The following is a 17,535-nucleotide window of genomic DNA, read 5'->3' as shown; positions in this document are numbered from 1 at the left end:
GGTGGCCTCAAACTTACAGAGATCTCCCTGCCTCTGCCCCCTGAGTAAAGCTATGTACCTTTAGGCCTGGCTCTTGTTTTTAAAGATGTATTTACTTTCATATTTTAGAGCTTTGTTTACATGTATACTAGAATATAGCATCAAATCCCATTATATCTCATTAAAGATGGTCCTGAGCTGCCAGGTGAGTATTAAGGATTAATCTCAGAAGCCATGGAAAAGGGCCATTGCCCTTAACCACTGAGCCATCTCTCCAGTCCATATTTGAAGTCCTAGTTCTTCATGCTATATAATTGCAACCCATACAACTTGGCCCGATTTATTAGATTTATTAGATTTTTATTAACACTGCTTTAAAAGTAGGCACTCTCCCCGTCGGAGAATCGAACCCTGGTCTCCCGCGTGATAGGCGGGGATACTCACCACTATACTAATGAGGAAGGGTTGGGTGGGAATACAGGGGGAGGGAAGGGGACTGATGGGACTTTCGGGGAGTGGGGGTCCAGATTTGAAATGTAAATAAATATATCAATAAATTAAAAAATATGAAAAAAACACTGCTTGACTTTTTAAAGCTGACTTAGCAAGGTTTCTAGGGCTATGATCAAACTTCATGATCTGAAGCAATTTACAGAAAAAAAATCCCTTTTAGTTTATAGATTCTAAAGAGTACTCTAGTGTTTTCAGTGTTGGTTGGTTGGTTGGTTTTTACTATGTTTGTCTGACACAAATTTCAAAGTTTTTTTCTTACTGAGTTGCTCTATAGAAGGAAAGGGCAAAGAAAAGGTTTGATAGTGTGCTGGACTTACTTCTCAGGATACTTCTCGGAGTTTTCCCCTCCCCAGTAGTCTACTCTCTAGATAACTTCTCAAGAGTGCCTTTTCTTCTGAACCCTACATATCATCTCATTTCCTGCTTCCCCATGTTCTCAGCTAAGCCTCTCCAGGTCTTGATATACCTGTAAACCATAATCAAACAAAAGAGTGTGCACATTTGTAGCTTACTCAAATTCAAGAATAACAACAAAAACGACCCTTGTCCATCAATGTTAAAAAGCATCCACTCCTCCAATGTGCCTTTTAGAAAATCCATTGATGAAATATTAACAAAGAAAAACCTTAGCTGCCTATTTGGGAACTTTGTCTGCTTCTGTTAACCAAGATCTCTGATGTTTTCTAGTTTCCATGACCGATGAATAAGTACAACAAAACCTCATTTGTACTAAAAGGACCATTCCTGAGTATCAGTATTTGTTTTTACTTTGGTGAGTTTTTCATTTTTTGCTGCAATTTCAGAGTGATTACTTCTGTAAATGATTTTTTTTTTTACCAAAAGTCTCTTGAATTTTAGCTATTTCTGTTAATGTTTTCTCTCTAGACATGTCTTTACAATACTTCCTGGGCAGCTCTTTCTAACTTGACCATAATTCGACATTTAAGTTCATCTCATCTCTACAGTTTTATGTGTTTCTATAATTGTAGTGTATTTTTACTACCATATCTGGATGTGTGTGTGTGTGTGTGTGTGTGTGTGTGTGTGTGATTAAAAAGCAACTACTGAGCTGGGTGAACTGCCCAAATGCTTTAGTCCTAGTACTCAAGAGGCAGAAGCAGGCAGATGGATCTCTGTAAATTCAAGGCCACTAGGGTCCTCAAAGCTAGCTAGTTCCAGGACAGCCAGGGCTACACAGAAAAATTCTGTCTAGTATCCCCTGCTTCCCCCCAAAAAGGAGAAAGAAAGAACTGCGTATATGAATATACCTTGTAGGGTACAGAAAGGGCTGAATCCCCACTCCCTTCCCTTTGACTACACATCACTCTTTGGGAGCATGATGTGAGTCTTCCTTTATATTTTGGGTACCTAGAGAATAATAGGCATTTTCAACAACGGTTGTTGAGTCCATGAATAAATACTGTTAAATATCTTCTCCATTTTTGTGGGCTTTATAACCACCCAACATGAAGACAAATTGTTGGATCAGATAGGCTTTGCAGATTTCTTTTTCTGGATGTCAGGTTCCATGATCCTATGTATATCTTAGTCACCAATATGCATACAAATATTCTGCTCAATATTGAGTTCAGCACTTTGCATACTGATTCAAGTGATTCTGTCCTTCAGAATTAGAAAAGTTGCTATTTTCTCTTCAGAATGACCTTTCTAGAAATTGTACACAGCTTTTTGGATAAAGTTTTATATACATTTTCTGGTTAATCATGAGCAAATTTATATTTTTAAATCATAATTATATTATTGGTTACATAATCAATAATGGACTGAGTTTATAGTTAGATTATATTTTTTAATTTAATGGACTTAAATATCAGTGTCAAGTTTAGTATTTAAAGCTTGAGGCATTTATGCGGGTGACAATCTTGCTTTCTGAAAACCTCAAAGTTTTTTTGGAAAAGGTAAACGTCATTTGTGGTTCAGCAGGAAGTATACCCAAATAGTACCTGAGCCACAGTTATTAGATGACCATTGATTATGCTTTGATTATTTTCAAGGTCAAGGATTATACAGCAAATAGCACACTATGTTATTAGCAGAAATGTCTTTTGTGCCTATTATTGCTGTGGCAATGATGGACTGTGTGGGCTCACAGTGCCTTTTAGCAGGTCATATATTTTCTTTTATGCTCAACTGAGTGGCACTAAAATCAATTTTTAAATTATATTGCTGTAATATCCATCTCAACCATTTGATGCTAGGTGGATAATTGCTATTTTTAAAGAGACTCTTTAAGTAATACTATATAAGAGGAAGGGAAAGTAGGACATGCTTAATCCCCTTAATGTGTTAAATTGTGTAGTAAATCAAATCACATAAAAAAAACTCTCCATATTCCTGGGCAACAATTTATATATTTGGTCAAAAAATTAAAATGAAAACCAACCAACCAACCCACCAACCAATAAAATATAGCAAGAAGGAATAACTATGGAGAGTTTAATTCTAGAAATATAAGCAGGTCTCTCATTTTTTAAATCAAAATATTAAAATAAATAGTATAATTGAATTTGAGACACATAATTCAGAAAATATGATAATTCATTTGTTATTCTAATTAATTTTTTCCCAGTTTGTACACATCTTTTGTGATAAAGCTGTGCTCTCAGAGTGGTTTGTCCTTCACAGCTCCAGATGTTCATGTCTTAGTCAAGGGAGGATCAATATTAAGACTTCTAAGTAGAATTTCTAAGACTTGGGTCTAGAAAAAGAAGATATTCAAGTCACTGAAGCAAAGAGACCTTATGGTGTACGCTGATGTAAAAGACCAAGCCTAATGCCTAACTCTCTGTGGCTGCCTCTGTCATTCTTTAATCTTTCTCTTTTCTGTATAGCTAGTTCTTTGTCTACTCCTCTATCATAGTCCTGGTTTGCATATGCTTGCCCAAGGGAGTAGCACTGTTTGGAGATATGGCATTGTTGGAGTAGCTGTGTCACACTGTAGGTGTTGGCTTTAAGACTCTATCCTAACTGCCTGAAAGGGAGTCTTCCACTGGCAGCCTTCAGATGAAGACATTGAATTCTTTTTTTTACACATTTTTTCTATTAGATATTTGCTTTATTCACATTTCAAATGGTATCCTTTTTCCACATTACCCCTCTAAAAACCCCCATCCCATCTCCCCTCCCCCTGTCCACCCCACCCCCAATTTTCTGGCTTGCATTCTCCTATTCTGGGGAATCTAGCCTTCACAGGACCAATGGCCTCACCTCTCATTGATGAAGATATAGAATTCTTAGCTTCTCTTGAACCATCACTATCTGGATGCTGCCATGTTCCCACCTTGATGATAATGAACTAAACTTCTGAACTTGTAAGCCAAGCCAGCCACAACTAAATGTTGTCCTTATGAACCACCCAGTACCCACAAAGCTCCGAGGGACTAAACCACCGACAACCAAAGAGTAGGGAGGGACCCATGGCTCCAGATGCACATGCAGCAGAAGATGGCCTTGTTGGACATCCAAGGGAGGAGAGGCCTTTGGTCCTGAGAAGGCTAGATGCCCCAGTATAGAGGAATGACAGGAGAGGGAAGCAGGAGAGGGTGGATTGGTTAGGGGTTTTTCAGAGGGGAAACCAGGAAAGGGGGCAACATTTGAAATGTAAATGTATCTAATAAATAAAAATACAAAGTAAAAACAAAAGTTGCCTTGGTCATGGTGTCTGTTTACAGCAGTAAAACCCTAAGACAACTATCTTTTTTATATGTCAAGGGAATTGTCACCAAAAGCCAAACAGATGTAGCCACCTGGTCTCAGATTTTCAGCCTCAAAAGCTATAACTAACTAAATATTTCTTTGTGATGTTTCTCGATATTGGTATTTCTTAAATAATAGCAATGGGGTACAGGGTATATTATAACCTGTGGAGGAGCTGGGGGATAGCAAGAAAAACTTTTTCATACTATTTTTATGGTTGAAAGAGTATAGATTTTCTTCCAAATAATCACATCTATAAATATCAAAAGATAAATGTGATATTGACTATGTTATATATCTTTCTCATTAAGGTTATATTTACAGTGTTCTACAATGTTTCATGATTTATATCTGTCTTTGTTTGTTTGCAAGTACTGTGATAAAACATAGATCGAAAACAAGTTGGTTGGGCAAGGGTTTTTTTTTTTTTTTTTTTTTTTTGGCTGACAATGCCCAATCAGAGTCCATCAATGAAAGAAGCCAAGAAAGGAAATCAAAAAGGGCTGGAATCTAGAGGCAGTAACCAAATCAGAGGTCAAGGAAGAACTGTGCTTACTGGTGTGCTCCTCAGTCTTTAGTTCAGGTTCCTTTCTAAAAGTTGCAGGGCCACCTGTCCAGGAGTGACACTGCTACACTGCACTGGGCTCTCCTAAATCAATCATTAATTAAGAAAATGCCCCCACAGACTTCTCTATAAGTCATCCTAACGGAAGCATTTTCTCAACTGAGTTTACTTCCTCTCAGATAACTATAACCTGTACCAGTCGTTCAAACAAAAATACTCCCAAACAACCACAAAACCTAAAAGCTAACTAGTACAACACTGTTTCATTGAGTAAAGTGAAAATTAATAAAATCGACTAAAAACTCAGTAGAACTTCAACATTCAAGGTGATAATTTTTAAAAAGCAAAGGTATACTTTTCTTAACAACTCTGGAAAAGGCTCTAACATTGGGGTTCTGTTTTGAATAAACTTATTTGGTAAAATATCTTTATGATCCTAAAAGCAATGAGGAAAATAATCTAAACATCCCCATGCATCAATGAATTATAGAAAAACACAACCTATTAAACATAGAATTGCAGAGACTATATCAATGAATATACCTTTAAAACAATGACTAGTGTAAGTAAGCTCACAGTTCATTTTAGAAGAGGAAACAGAAAAAGTATAAGAACCAGAGGAACAAGGAGTTTTCTGTGTGATTTGGTCTCATAGAAATGTCAGAACATGACTTCCTTAGTATGAGCTGAATAAGGATTGCATTAGTTTTTATCACTGTGTGCTTCTTTGCTTTCTCCTCTTATAGTCCCTGTCATCCCCAAACATTCTAGATTCCCTTCCTTCTTACAGTATCTAGCTGTGGCTGCTTCTAAGTAGAACAGGCTTCTTCCATTTATACACACCTCATATATATTTTTCTGCTCCCCAGTCTGTTTAACAGGTCCACTACTCATCAGAATTGCTTCAGTAGTACCTCTTCCACTCTGTTCCCATCTGTGTCTGTTGCTCCTATTGCACTATTACTACTTCTTATGGTTTTATTTACTATATCTTTATCATTTTAAATTTTACTGAGCCTATTGGAATATTTGTAAATAGCAGTAAATGGTTTTGTTTATTATAGTAAAGAGATTGAGTTTTGATACAGAAGTGAAAAAATACCTAAATTTTCTTAGATAATGATACATAGAGACCCCGATATAATCTCAATCTTATGCCTCACAATGAGGAAGTAACAAATCCAAGATTCATTAAACAAGCATATATATATATGTGTGTGTGTGTGTGTATACACACACACATATATATATATATATGAATGTTATATTTATTTATTTATAAAATAGCAACCAATATAAAATAAAAACAATGAAAATACATACTTAGAGTGAGACTGTACAAATAACAACAAAAGTATATCAAGTTTTATTTATTTGTAAAGAGTAAAGTATATTCATAATTTTATTATAAAGTGTGACCAAGTGCAGGAAGAAAAACAGTTGAAAATATAGTGTGTCTATTCTTCTGTAATTTATGTAAATGACAAATAGGTAGCTATTTTATTACAGACCATGATACGAAGATTGGGTTAGAATTCAATGCTCTTTCCTCCCTGTTACCAGCTCAGTGTTAGGGAAAGAGGGAGCAAGAGGGGAGAAGGTTAGATGGCCATTATGGACCTGGCCAGGCTGAAGAGAGGGCACAAATTTGAGTACACTAACCCCAGAGGGTGTGTACAATATCAGCCTACAGAGAGTAAATAAAGAGGGGAAATTCAGCTCAAGTCTCATATGACAAGTTTTGTATAAATCAGATCAGTTTGAAATCAATTGTGTAACTCTCCTCAACCCTAACTGTTAATGTCTAATAGATCTGACAATATGGTTGGAGATCTTTGGTAATGAAACTAGGCTATGATTATTTCATAGAAACACTAAGTTAATACCACAGAGTGGTATCAACTCACACCAGAGAATGGATTTTGTAATGGATTAAAAAAGGTTTTTAAGTTTAAATTTACAAAACAAATAATCTACATATAATTATATGTGTCTGTACAAATTAATATACTTGATATTAGACCCTTTCACAAAGGAAGCCATGTTTGTACTCCTTCTCTAAGTACCCGAACAGTGAATATTTATACAACATATTATTTTTTTCAATTTGATTTTCTTTCTTTATTGATTATTTTATTTATTTACGTTTCAAATATTATCCTCCTCAGTTTCCCTTCTACAAACCCACTATCCTATCCTCTCTTCCCCTGCTTCTGTGAGGGTGCTCCCCCACCCACTCACCTACTCCTGCGTCAAAACCCTAGCATTCCACTACCCTGGGGCATTGAGCCTTCACAGGACAAAGGGCCTCCCCACCTATTGATGCCAGATAAGGCAATCATCTGCTACATAAGCAGCTGGAGCTGTGGGTCCCTCCATGCATACTCTTTGGTTAGTGGTTTAGTCATTAGGAGACCTGGAGGGGTTTGGTTGGTTGATATTGTTGATCTTCCTATGGAATTGCAAACCTCTTCAGCTACTTCAATCCTTCCCCTAACTCCTCCATTGGGGGGTCCCTGTGCTCAGTCCTATGGTTAACCAGCTGCAAGAATCTGCCTCTGTGTTTTTCAGGCTCTGGCAGTGTCTCTCAAGAGACAGCTATATCAGGCTTGCTCCTGTCAGCAAGCACTTCTTGGCATCAGCAATAGTATCTGGGTTTGGTGTCTGCACATGAGATGGATCCCCAGGTGGGGCAGTGTCTGGATGGCCTTCCCTTCAGTCTCTACTCCACTCTTTGTCCCTGTATTTCCTTTAGACAGAAGCAATTCTGGGTTAATATTTTTTAGATGAGTGGGTGACCCCATCACTAATTTGATACACTAGGAATTTGGGCTAAAATTAGTTGCCACATATATTTTTGCAGCTAATTTACAACCTTTCATTTTTTTCCTAGGAAATCTGAGAATATTATAACTACAAATTGAAAGTTGTATACTGCCAGGCAGTGGTGGCACACGCCTTTAATCCTGGTACTTGGGAGGCAGAGGCAGGCAAATTTCTGAGTTCAAGGCCAGCCTGGTCTACAGGTTCCAGGACAGCCAGGGCTACACAGAGAAACCCTGTCTCAAAAAAAAAAAAAGAAAGAGAGAGAGAGAGAGAGAGAGAGAGAGAGAGAGAGAGAGAGAGAGAGAGAGAGAGAGAGAGAGAAAGAAGATGGATACTATTAGAAGAAGATTGTAAAACTCAATTAATTTGTGAAACACTTCAGTATAACAAGTGATTTTAATACTATGGGTAAATTCTGAATGTTTTCTTTAATCAAATTAAAAAATAAATAGATAAGGCTTTAACAAAAAACACTGTATTCCCTATTTGGAATTAATTTTATTCTGTTAGTACATTTTATTTTGCTATACACTTTGCATTGTGTAAAGGAATGCTAGAAGCTATTCTTTTCAAATATTATTATGCTTCAAAGATAATGTAAAATTCCTTTCATGTTTCCAACTTTTTATTTGTAGTTGTTATCCTCCTGAAGTTACACTTGGAATTTTTAAAGCAGATTTCCAACCACAATTTTACTTCTATTTTGCTCCATTCATCTGGGTTTGTTAATACTCCTGCATTCATATACTAACATGGCTTAAATGATTCTTCAGGGCTCAAAGGAGAGTATCAAATTTGCCACTGAAATCCTTTAATATTGTATAATAATATAAACACATTTCCCTATACACAGATAGTTAAAAGAAAAGGATTCCAATGTGCAGGACCTATGACCTAGAAGTCTATCCACTGGGTTTTGAAGTGGGCCAAAATCTAGAGCTGGATTAGAAGAAAGTGTGTCTGGAATTCAGACTACAATGGCAGAGCAGGCTTTTGTTTGTCCATAAAACATTAATTGGCAGGGGGGAAGGAGCCATGGAGGAACAGGCTAGAAATCCACACACATGCTTATTCTATGTCTACAGTAAGGAGAGAAGAAGCTTCGGTTCTTGATAGGAGCATTCTATAGAAGTCTAGAGATTTTCAGCAGCAAATTCAGAAATCTTAGCAGCTGCACAGAGGAAAAGTCATTTCTAAATAAATATTATTTGTGACTAGAACATCAAGATTTATGTTTTGTTTCCTCTCCATATCTATACACAATAAAATAATATGTATCATTTACATAAAAGTAATTACTATATATTAGGTAAGGCTTTACATGCATTATCTCATTTCAGTTCTCAAAATAATTTTAAAAGATATCGAGTATTGTTACCACTAGTTTATAGATTATATAGCAAAAAGGTAAATTACATTTCCAAGGTGACCCATTTAGTATATGACAATGTTGGCATTCACACCAAGGTTTACCTGACACAAGATCTAAGCCCTGGAATATTTTACTTCTCTTCTGCTATTATTACTGCCCATCCCTAGTGGTACCGAAATATAAAAGCAGAATCAACCAGAAGTACTTATCTATAGAGGTTAACAATTGCTTTTCAGAACTGGAACAATGTTTACAATGTAACTTCACTCTCTGGATTGTTCCACAAAGTAATATGATTTAATTTTACTTCCAGTTTATTATAGAAAAGCACACAGAGGGAAGAAAAGTAGCTTAGTAATATTCATTTAATTCAATCTTATTTAATAGTCCAATGGTACAGGAGTTGTTTCTCTCTTTAGTATTGCAGATTATGTTTTAAAATTGTTTTCAATGTTTACTTCATACATGAGGGAATATTTTACCTATGATTCAACTCCTACCAATTATGATCTGTTAAGAAAATCTGACCTAACCATTTACGTATAGTTGACTATTTTCTTTTAGTCTGCTGAGCATTAATACTGCTTTCAATGCCATTGGTTGTTATATCCTTATTATGAGCTCATTTGTTTTCCTATACAAAACCATCCTTTTCTTGATGTGCTGAGGTGATACCTATAATAGAAAAACATAAAATAAAATGAGATTATTTTGTGAGACGACCTCATATTTAGATTCTTTTTGTGATATTATTATCTCAATCTCTGGCTGCAGGTGGCTTTGTAGATAAACAATTGGATTATTTCCAGCACTACAGAACTCCATTCCTATTACAGAGTCACAGGTAAAAACATCAGTGAGGTACATTATGAGGACAGCCCATTACAGAGGAAAGATCTGATGGTACAAGCATTAAATTTAAGGAGGAAATTATGCTTCACACAATAAAAAAGAAAACCAAACGGGGATGCATTTGTGAACAGAGAAATCGAAGAGGAGTAGGAGCTCAAATAAATTGGTGAGTTAAAATTCATTGAAAGGGCATTGAGAGTCATTAGAAGAAGAAAACTAGATTACTGAGAGGGAAAAAAAGTTGAAGGAATTCTTTTCACATCCTCCCACTATCAATAACAACAGAAATGGACTCTTATCTCTGCTGATAGGTTCTCTCTGCTGCATCATCACATACAGCTAAGGATTTGCAGCTTTGGAGACTGGAATTATTCTCTAAAATGAACAATTTCTAAATCAGTTAGTTGACTGAGCGCATGGTTTGTATTTTCCTCTGACAAAATAATAGAAAATTGCTCAAATGTACAGCAAAATGGATGTTAATATTCAGAAAAGCAGAATGAAGAGAACATTAACAACAATGTGGTTAGATGAAGATGTGGTCAATGGGAAACAAAGCTTATTTTGTTTTATACAGAATCTCATTGCAGTCTCTAAGAGCACCTGTACTGATACCAGGATCTAATCTTGGGTTTCTGATGCTGTAATCAGGAATGATGAAGATGAAAAAGCAGAAGAGTGAAAATATAGGATTGCTGATATTACTAACTGCAATATGGCCGTAAGATGAAACAATATCTTAAGATGGACATAAAACCCACAGATGAAATTCAGGGAGGAGTTAAGAAGAGAGAGGCAATCAAATACTTGAGGCAAAATGTGGAGTCAAAATAGGAACTCCAAATTTTTCTCCACAAAGCATTGAGGCAACTTGATCAGCTTGTACATGTGAAAACAAAAGTTCAAAATTTTTAAAATGGAAAATGAATGAACAAATAAAATAATTAAAAATTAAAATATAAACAAACAGGAGTAAATGAAACAAATTAAAACACCAGGCTCATTATGTCTCACCTATAATCTTAAGCTGAGACAAGAGATTTCAGAATTTGAGTTGAACCTGACTAAAGAGAAATCATCTATCAAAAATAACCAACCATTGTAGCTGTGTTTAGAAAACTCCTCTCCATGCCTCCCACCCCTGTCCCCCTGCTAAGGAGTTTAAGGCTCTTTACCACTTCTATTAGATTCAGTGTATCTGGTTTTACATGGAGGTCCTTGATCCACTTGGACTTGAGCTTTGTGCAACATGACAATTATGAATCTAATTAGACCAGCACCATTTATTGAAAATACTTTCTTTTGTTCATTGTATATTTTTCCCTTCTTTGTCAAAGATCAAGTATCCATAAATGTGTGGTCTTATTTCTGGATCTTCAGTTCTATTCCTTTGATCAATTTGTCTGTCTTTGTACCAGTACCATGCAGTTTTTATCACTATTAATCTGTAGTATAGCTTGAAGTCAGAAATGGTGATTCCACCAGAAGTTCTTTTATTGTTAAGAATTTTTTTCACTATCCTGGGTTTTTTGTTTCTCCATATGAAATTGAGCATTGCTCTTTCTGTGTCTTTGAAGAATTGTGCTGGAAATTTAATGGGGATTGCATTGAATCTGTAGATTGCTTTTGATAGGATGGCAATTTTTTTACTATGTTGATTCTACTAATCCTTGAGCATGATAGATCTCTCCATTTTCTGTGGTTTTCTTCCATTTTTTTCTTGGGAGATTTGAAGTTCTTGTCATATAGATCTTTTACTTGTTGGTTATAGTTCGCCCAAGATATTTTATATTATTCGTGACTATTGTAAATGGTGTTGTTTCCCTAATTTCTTTTTCAGCCTGTTTATCATTTGTATAAAGGAAGGCTACTGATTTATTTAATTTTATTTTTCATTTTTTTATTTTTCGGGTGCATCAAACTTTATTGGTGATATTCAAGAGAGTAGGGAGGTCTCCCTAGGCCCCTCCTGTTTTTATGGGGGTCTGGGATGGAAATTGTGAGGGAAATGCTCAGTGTTGGGAGCAGAATTGGGACAGGGACTCCTCAGCAACAGAGGGCACCTCTCTTGCTCACTGTGTCCTTGCTGGGGTGGGTGGTCTAGGGTTTCATACTCTTTGGAGGCCATGTTGGCCATGAGGCCCACCACCCTGATACTGTAGCCATATTCATTGTCATACCAGGAAAGGAGCTTTACAGAGTTGAGAGCAAAGACAGCCCCAGAATCAAAGGTTGAGGAATGAGAGTTGCTCTTGATGTTTCAGAAGACAATTTGGTCCTGAGTATAGCTCAGGATGAGCTTTAGATGGCCCTCGGATGCTTGTTTCACCACTTTCTTGATGTCATCATACTTGGCAGGTTTCTCTAGGTGGTATGCCAGATCCACAATGGACACATTGGGAGTAGGAACATGGAAGGCCATGCCAGTGACTTACAATTCAGCTCTGGGATCACCTTTACCCACAACCTTAGCAGCACCAGTTGATGCACGGATGATGTACTAGGCAACCCCATGGCCATCACACCACAGCTTTCCAGAGGTATCATCCACAGTCTTCTGAGTGGCAGTCATGGCATGGACCATGCTCATGAGCCCTTCCACAATGTCAAAGTTGTTATGGATGACCTTGGCGGGGGGGGGGGGGGGGGAGTAAGTGGGAGGGGTAAGTGGGAGGGGTAAGTAATTGGTGGTATAGGATGCATTGCTGACAATCTTGAATGAGGTGTCATATTTCTAGTGGTTCACATCCATGACAAAATGACAAACATGGGGTCATTGGCAGAAGGGGCAGAGATAATGACCCTTTGGCCCCACCCTTCAAATGGGCCCTGGCCTTCTCCATGGTGGTGAAGACACCAGTAGACTCTACAACATACTCAGCACCAGCATCACCTGGTTTGATGTTAGCTCAATCTCACTCCTGGAAGATGGTGATGGACTTCCTATTAATGATATGCTTCCCATTCTCAGCCTTGACTGTGCTGTTGAACTTCCCATGGGTAGAGTCATACTGGAACATGTAGACAATATAGTTGAAGTCAATGAAGAGGTTGTTGATGTTAACAATCTTCTCTTTGCCAAGTGCAGAGCAGAAGGTAGCCCTGGTAACTAGGCACACAATGCAGCTAAATTCATTCATACCTACATTTACCATCTTCACTAGATGTTACTGTCTCTGGAAAAGGGAGGAGCAGGGAGCCGTGAGTTAATTTTATATCCAGCAACTTTGTTGGAGTCCTTCAAAAGCTATAGAAGTTCTCTGGTAGAATTTTTGGGATCACTTATGTATACTATTATATCATCTGCGAATAGTGGTACATTGACTTCTTTGAAAATTTGTTTTCCTGTGATCTCCTTTTTTTTCTTTTTTCTTTACATTTCAAATGATTTCCCCTTTTCTGGCTTCTCACTCCCAAAAGTCCCATAAGCACTCTTCCCTCCCCCTATTCCACCATCCACCCCTTCCCACTTCCCTGATCTGGTATTGCCCTATACTGCTACACTGAGTCTTTCCACAACCAGGGGCCACTCCTCCGTTCTTCTTGGACATCATTTGATGTGTGGATTATGTTTTGGTATTTCAATTATCTAGGCTAATATCCACTTATTAGTGAGTACATACTGTGATTGATCTTTTGAGACTGGGTTACCTCACTTAGTATGATGTTCTCCAGCTCCATCCGTTTGTCTAAGAATTTCATAAATTCATTGTTTCTAATGGTTGAATGAGTACTCCATTGTGTATATATACCACATTTTTTATATCCATTCCTCCGTTGAGGGATACCTGGGTTCTTTCCAGCTTCTGGCTATTATAAATAGGGCTGCTATGAACATAGTGGAGCACATATCCTTATTGCCTGCTGGGAAATCCTCTGGGTATATGCCCAGGAGTGGTAAAGCAGGATCCTCCGGAAGTGATGTGTCCAGTTTTCTGAGGGACTGACAGAATGATTTCCAGAGTGGTTGTACCAATTTGCAACCCCACCAGCAGTGGAGGAGTGTTCCTCTTTCTCCACATCCTCGCAAACACCTGCTGTCTCCTTAGTTTTTAATCTTAGCCATTCTAACTGGTGTAAGGTGAAATCTCAGGGTTGTTTTGATTTGCATTTCTGTAATGACTAATGATGTTGAGCATTTCTTAAGGTGCTTCTCCGCCATCTGAAGTTCTTCAAGTGAAAATTCTTTGTTTAGCCCTGTACCCCATTTTTAATAGGGTTATTTGGTTTTCTTGGGTCTAACTTCTTGAGTTCTTTGTATATATTGGATATTAGCCTTCTGTCGGATGCAGGGTTGTTGAAGATCTTTTCCCAATTTGTTAGTTGCCGATTTGTCCTTTTGATGGTGTCCTTTGCTGTAGAGTCCAGCTCACACATCTTAATTGTGGGTTCTCTGGAAGGAGAGATGGGTAAAGGAATAGGCTGCAAGAGAAATTACATGGAGAGACACAAAACACATGGCTTTTGGTTCAAGTCTCCATCTTTTAATGATCCCTCTCTCCCAAGAAACCAAGGCAGACCAAGCCCTTCCCCTGAATGCTGGAAACTGGTTCTTCTGGTTCTTCTTGTTCTTCAGGAAGTGGGTGGTCAGATTGCTGGTTGTTGTTCTTGAGAGCAGTGGGCAGGGGGAAGTCACAATTCCTCCCTTCTATTCTTGAGAGCAGTGGGCAGGGGAGGTCACAATTCCTCCTTTTTTTTTTTTTTAATTTTAAGAAAAACCAGTGGATAACTATATTTGTCAAAAGACGATGGGCATTGACCAGTGAGGGAAAGCAGAGGTCTCGACCCCCTTAAATATTAATTGACATCCTTTTCAGGGGAGGGGAAATAGACTGCCTTATTATTTTAAAGGACAGTCTCTCAACGTTGACCCCTATGCAGCCAGGCTTACTTTCAGGGAAACTCAGAAGCAGTACATTTCCTTTTTCCCTTGCCTTGCCTCGCCTCGCACCTCATAACTGGTGCCCATGTTTGTTTTAATTAACAAACATGCATAGGTCTGAGTTCTATGCAGCTCTATTTGTGGAGATCCACTGGTAAAGTAAATGCCCTGTGAATATGAGTTGGCTGGCTTTCATAGCCGCCCATCTTCGAGTCCTGGAAGCCATTGCTGTAGCAGCCCACCTTTGAGTGTTGTATCTGAAAGATATCAGCTTGAAACACAAAATAAGAGATTAAAAGGAAAAACTGCTTGGACTGTTTCTCTGGAGGGCCCATGGTATTTAATTTGGTTGTAAATTAGTAGCTCAGGAATAAAACCTGGCTTGCAAATTAATGACTAGAGGAAAAGCAGCCTACCTTCCCAATATGGGAGAAGTAGCCTTAAGAACATTATCAGCCATACTTAACCAGCTGATTTATGGTCTTTATTTACCTACCATATCAATCTTTCTGGCAGCCATCGGGCTTCATCTTCTTTTTGAGAGAAAATATAAATAGAACATCTTTTCCATAATAAAACAGGGACTGGACCGTTCTATGTATTGGTTAAGGAGTCCCACCATTTAACCATGGCAATCCCTTGGTATAAAAACTTGTGAACAATGACTGATTACATTTAGAGGCTTCTCTCGTATGTAGAGAAGTGAAAAGAAATCTTTTTTCCAATTTTTGCATAGCGAGTTACATCCATTTGTCAAAAATGATAGGGCATAAGGCCACATAGATAAACCCCTAAAAGGGGAGATGGAGATAAGGAAAGGCATTAGGACATTGTTTTACAATAGTGAAAACAAAGATCTTGATGGCGTATTAAAATTAAACACACCATAGGTTCCCAATAAAAGGATAAATTTTGCAACATACAAGTTAATTGTAAAAGGATTAAAAGTATAATTTATAGGTTGAAAAACATTTAATATTATTGTCAGCTCTAACTGAGCTGAGCCCAGGTGTTTCTATAACCACCTGTTGATTATAAATAAGATATCTAGCTCTTCCTTCAGAAGAGCCATCTATGAAAATCAAGAGTATTTTTATGTAGAGGCTATAAAGATCATATTAGGAAATACAACCTCATGCATATCTAAAAAACATTATTAATCTATCTTGAGGACAACAGCAATGCCAATAAGTGAATTCTTAAATCTCATCTAGGCACCAGCATGCCTAGTGATAGGAAGCCATATACATTTAGCAAGATTTCCTTGGCATCCAAATTTTAAAATTTTCTTAAAAATATATATGCCTTAGAAATATATATGCATAATTCAAATTATATGCATGGGGATACTGTTTCCCCTCTGTTTTTCTTTTTTAAGAATATATAGTTTTGTTTTGTAAAAAATGTTTTATATTACCTCATCTTTGAGGATAATAAAGAATCAAATTGTCAAAGATATCTCAAACGAATAGCCTTTATTTATTAAATGGCCAGTTCCAATGTTTGTTCTAATCTAAGTTGGAACACCAAGCATTTACCATAACATAGGCAATAACTATGTAACTATACAAAATAAACATAGCATTCTCAGTTGCCTTTTGCTAGAGCGGTTGCAACTAGAATGCCCCAAAATGAATCATAATTATATGCACATATTTTAAATTTTTAAATTAGAAATATGAGTGAGTATCATTTACCTGTAAAAGTTAATTAAGTCCTCTAGAATTAACATCATTATGTGGTAGAAGTAGAAATTGAGGACATCAAGAACAAATCTTTATAATTTGGTGTACACAAAAATATAAAATTATTTTTTAAGCCATTATCTTTTTGATGATACAAATAATAAATGTGCTTGTACATCTGAATGTTTCTATATAACCTCTTTGGGATACAAACTTTATGTGCCCTGACCCAAGGGGTCATGTCCAGGCACCTTTTTAAAGATTAAATTATAAATAAGTATATTGTAGTTGTCTTCAGACACACCAGAAGAGGGCATTAGATCCCACCACAGGTGATTGTGAGCCACCATGTGGTTGCTGGGATTTGAGCTCTCATGCTCCATGAATGAGGACCTAGCCTTTAGTGGCTGAGCTATCTCTCTAGGCTTATAAACATAAAAATATAAGAGTTAAGCTCTCAGCACCCATGGCTCTCTTCAGCCTTTGGTTAACCTTTAAATATTTAAAGGACAGTAATTTAGGGAATATATCCTTTGAAATTTGAATTATATTTGTATAAACAATTGTAAAAATTAAGAATTAGTAGTATTAAAAATAGGACAGTTTTAAGCAATTGTAAACCATGAGCTTTATATATATTTACTATTATTAAAAGATTGATTTTTAACATCTTAAAAATAGCTGCTATAGCACCCAAGTGCTGAAGCAAGGAAGACTTAAAGGAATAGACGTTATGTAAACTTTAGTCCCATGGTTGATGTATAATTTATGGGATATACATATAGAAATATAAAGTAAATTGCAACAACTTATTTTTTGGATAACAATTACTAATTTTGCCTAAAAAGGCTTGCCATATAATAGGTCAACCATTAATAATAATTAATTTGATTGCTGCTTGAAGCAAGGAATAAACGTTTTATTAGGCACTTAAAACATTTTTTTTAAAGTATCTATAACATTTTAACACCACATCAATAGTTCTCCTGTGGCAAACTTAAAGGGATGTCTTAGCCAATTAACTTTTTTTAATAGCCTTTGAAAATTATTTATTTAAAAAATTTTAAAAACCCATAATCAAAGGCCTATTTCTTATAAACAAAATATTTTTATAAGCAAATATTTTATAAAACAAAAGAGATTT

General features: G+C 36.7%; 1 pseudogene; it reads right to left on the bottom strand.

The window, feature by feature from the left end:
* Window positions 1-11,799: 11,799 nt before the first annotated feature.
* Window positions 11,800-12,979, bottom strand: LOC127680295 (glyceraldehyde-3-phosphate dehydrogenase-like; annotated as a pseudogene).
* Between the last annotated feature and the right edge of the window lie 4,556 nt (window positions 12,980-17,535).

The sequence above is a fragment of the Apodemus sylvaticus genome, chromosome 3 (assembly GCF_947179515.1).
Source record: "Apodemus sylvaticus chromosome 3, mApoSyl1.1, whole genome shotgun sequence".
In the NCBI taxonomy this organism is placed as follows: domain Eukaryota; kingdom Metazoa; phylum Chordata; class Mammalia; order Rodentia; family Muridae; genus Apodemus; species Apodemus sylvaticus.
This window is presented reverse-complemented; position numbering and strand designations above follow the sequence as displayed.